Source organism: Palaemon carinicauda, chromosome 14 (assembly GCF_036898095.1).
Source record: "Palaemon carinicauda isolate YSFRI2023 chromosome 14, ASM3689809v2, whole genome shotgun sequence".
NCBI lineage: Eukaryota > Metazoa > Arthropoda > Malacostraca > Decapoda > Palaemonidae > Palaemon > Palaemon carinicauda.
The window spans coordinates 70,185,502-70,190,169 of record NC_090738.1 but is presented as its reverse complement, the minus strand read 5'-3'; the positions used below and the strand labels follow the sequence as shown (position 1 = coordinate 70,190,169).

General features: G+C 27.0%; 1 long non-coding RNA gene across 1 annotated transcript; it reads right to left on the bottom strand.

The window, feature by feature from the left end:
• Positions 1 to 365: 365 nt before the first annotated feature.
• Positions 366 to 3,210, bottom strand: LOC137653600 (uncharacterized). The gene is made up of 3 exons (XR_011046522.1): positions 3,055 to 3,210; positions 1,716 to 1,853; positions 366 to 956 (listed from the first exon to the last, which is right to left on the bottom strand). It is a non-coding gene; the product is annotated as an uncharacterized lncRNA (long non-coding RNA).
• Positions 3,211 to 4,668: the final 1,458 nt, after the last annotated feature.

Below are 4,668 nucleotides of genomic sequence, written 5' to 3'. Positions count from 1 at the left end.
ATTTTTACCAAAAATATCAGATTATAACCATATAGTTTAGGATCAGATTTCTTTATCAGATTTTAAAAACTTATTATATTCTATAAGATATAAAAAATATTTTGCTTCCAAAACTGCAAGACTTAAAAATAATTAATGATTACAGCTATGGCCTGAGGCATTCTGTAAATGCTTACGTTTAGGTTTTTGTAGAAACTGCGATGAAATTACTTCCAGCTCTGCGCAAAAATATTAATGTTTATAATTAGTCAGTTTATAGGATGTCAATGTTTGGTACTACACTGCTTGTAAACAGATTTATAATGCCACCCAATTGTCAGGGACTCATTTCAAAACTATGTTAATTGAAAATGGTACAGTAAAAATTTTCATCATCAGGATATTTAAAATTTATTTTAAGACTATCAATTGAAAATGGTACAGCAGAAATGTTTTGTAAACTTAGGAAATACTAAACATGACTGAAGATTATAAATTTAAAAAAGCTCGAGAAATGCATATACTAAAATAATTTTTAACACCTTTCAAAGACTTTTAACATTCATTAAATGGAGACAAAGGCAATTGCAGAAACTAGTTTTGAAGACTTTCCTTTGTAATTACATATTTTTTTAAACACTTAAAACTATTCTTTCATAAGAGTTACACTGTATTACTCCTATTACATAAAATAATGTTAAAGGCAGAAAAGATGTCTAGAGTCATGTTTCATAAAATCTGTTGCAGGAGATTTTGTATTATAAAAGTTATGTGGAGGACAAATTCAATATGCCAATAGTCACTTCTAAGTCCTGAAGGCACAATTTAACTATCCATTATTCACGCAAACTAAAATAACTTGGCCAAAGATTCTGCTGGTGTGGCTGGAGTCACCGTACAACTTTTTTTCAAAATCTTTCGTACGAAAAGAGGTTTGCTATTCGCTGCCTGGTACTCTCCCAACAGCCACCAAAGCACTGAAAATAGAGCAACCGAGCAATATTACTTTCTCTTTATAGTGAACATATAATAAGTTATATAACTCGTTAAAGTTAATACAGTACAGTCTTCCTTTCATTTAAGTCTATAACATTTTCTTTTTAATGTCACAGATATTGGTGTTTAATTTGGCCTCACTAGCTCACTGAATATTTGAAAATTAATTTTATAAGGTTTGATATTATGCAGTATATGCATGCACGCTAAGTTGATTCACACTAGCTATAGCTATAATTTGTTTCTTTCATTTGCTCTTTATGTTATTTTTTTCTAGTTCTTGAAGATTTTATTTGTCAAGAACAATGAAATTTGATAATTTGTTTATCATTTCCATACAACTTATCATAGAATCTAATCTTCTTAGTAAATCCTAGAGTACATACTGGAATTTTTTTTCTTGAAACTTTAATTTTTCTTTTCAATGATTTTATATTCACTAAATTTATGCACTAGTATTATTAGTGCATGAAAGTTACACTTGCAATGATCACTTGGCCTATATCTATGATATGCAAAAACATAATTTACACATTGCTAATATTTGTAAGTATTGATAAGTATTAGCAGTAAAATACGATGCTCTAGTAAAACTCCACAGTTAGCAAAAAAAAAAAAAACTAAAACCTTGAGTAAAACAGGGCTTTAGTTTTCCAGCAGCATCTTATCTTTCTATAGTTAGTCAGAAAAAAAATGAAAAAAAGAAACTATTCTAAAATTCCTGTCGGAATGGTCCTTACCTCCTTTATTCGATCGCATAGGTTAGGATCCTTGCAGACCAAGAATATCATAATAGCGAATAAGGTAATAACTAAACCCAACGGCACCCAATCTAATGGGGAGGGTTCGCCAAGAAGAATAGGTACCCCGTCCATTTCCTGAAATTTGGTAGCATACGTTCAGAAAATAAATTTATAAATTCCAGGAGATTAAATTCTTGTTACCATTATACCTTTTGAATATGAACAGAACATGTGACAAACAATTTTACTATACAAACCGTTCTAGAATAGCATTCCTTGGAGTGACGTTATGGTATTAAACTAAGTCTTTAAACAAGTAAAAAGCACATATTAATTTCTATTCTCACCTAACGACATAAAAATATCGTATTCTGAATTGAATAGGAACAATTACTTAATCTAAATCTTATGTACTATGCAAATCGCAATCTTAATTGTCATTAGGTTACAATATACTAAAAGTATACAAGGCAAGAGAAGTAATAAGCTTAGAAATAAATTTTCTTACGATTTGATAAGTATATACAATTACTGTAATATTACAAAATTACCTCAGTTCAGATGGTTAGCTACAATAAAAGCATAAAATGCAAAAGCTTAGAACTTACGAGGAAATTTAGATATTTTACAATCTACTGTATCTACTTTCCCATTTCAATAAGATACGAATTGCTTACTATTTTTTAAGATCAAATATAGAAAATGAAAACTAGTAGCCTCACTTGTTGACAAGCTTTATAATATCAAAGTCTCAACGCCAGATTAAAGAGCTCTCGTATATTAATGAATGTCTACTTTTATGAGCTACCAGTTTATATTGCCTAGCAGAGAATCCAAATTAACAGTACCATGCTTAGAAAATTGGAATACCACGATATTTTAATTCAAAACAAAGAAACAATTAAAAGTTCTACGTAGACCATATAAATTTTAATGTCTCGAGTACACTGCTGAAAACCTAAGTATTTTTATTAGGTATTTAAAAAGCAATATAAATAAAAGTAAACCCAACCCTTACAATAATCAAGTTTTATTAGGTATTTAAAAAGCAATATAAATAAAAGTAAACCCAACCCTTACAATAATCAAGTCAAATATCTAACGGACAAGAATTAACCGAATATCACCAAACTTCCAGTAGAGCCGTTTATGATTTTAAACGATAAATGTATTAAAAATAAAACAGTTTTAGCAGTTTTCGAAAGATAGGGTCAGTAAAGCCAAGATATTAACACCAAACTTCCTTATGCTAAACTGAAAGATTGCTAAAACATAGTTCTCTAGAAAACAAAGTTATGCAATCATAATAATGTAACACAAAATACAACTAACTTACTTAAAAATCAAATAAAACTTTAAAAGAGCAAGATAAAATCCACGAATCTTCACCAGAAAGACGCAGTCAGACACTGAGGGTCGAGTGAGTTGTCAGATCGTCCTTGACTGCGTTTGGAATGTCAAGGACATAAAAGTATTAAACCTTCACCTCTTAACGGCCGAGTTACTTTCTCGCCCGAAAATATGTACCTAAACTTTAACGGAATGGTGATTTCCTAATTTCAAATTGGTGATATTCCAATTTTTCTTGTGAATTGGTTTGAACACCAATTAACTATTTTTTTTCCTTTTGCACAATTAGAATGTAAAGAAAAATATAAAGTACAGAGCATATAATATATACTGTCCGTTTAAACATGAAAGATACAAATATTCTTGCATCATTATACATAATCAGGAAATCCTTGTTCAAATATTAACATAGAAATATTTCTAGGAATAGCATGTGAAATCATTAATGAAATATATTTTATGTTTTCCATTTTATTTTCATGTCAGTAATTAGTAGGGTATATATGACTAGAATTTCTTAGAAATCTTGACATTGCAATATCTTATACTTCATTATCTATAGGTAAGATAATTCGTATTACCATTTATATCTCAAATTCTATTATGAAATATCTTTGAAAAATTTAAACAATCCTTGATATTTTGTTGTATCATTAATAAAATTTATATATATTAAAAAATATATCATCTACACATGCACACGCACATACACACACACACACACGCACATATATATATATATATATATATATATATATATATATATATATATATATATATATATATATATATATATATATATATATATATATATATATATATATATATATATATATATATATATATATATATATATATATATATATATATATATATATATATATATATATATATATATATATATATATATATATATATATATATATATATATATATATATATATATATATATATATATATATATATATATATATATATATATCTATATATATATATATATATATATATATATATATATATATGCATTAAAGATTTTATTATTATTATTGTTACAAATTCCACAATATTAACCGGTACATGAACCTTCACTTTACACTCATCAGAAGCATGTCGCCCACCTTGACATGGTTTTGGCATTATGTTCCGCTATCATCAATGTACATTTTAATTCCTCTATGTTGATGACCCTATATTAATTTACTTTTTTCACACAATCATGACACATTTTCCCTAGTATTTCTGAATTATATACACTTTTTAATTTGCCAGCATCTTTCATCTTTTAACAGGACCGAATAATAGAAAAACAACCCTTTTTCACTTCTCTTCCCTCCGATGTCAATGGTACTAATTATTTGTTCTAATACCAAATAGACTACTTAATCAACTAATCGTTTATTAACATGACCGTGCGCTTTTTTCTTGCAATTGGAGTGTAGGTCCTATAACATCTTATTTATTATTATAATTATTATTATCACTATTATTATTATTATTATTATTATTATTATTATTATTATTATTATTGTTGTTGTTGTTGTTTTCAATTATCATTATTATCATTATTTTTATTTTTATTATTATTATTATCATTATTATT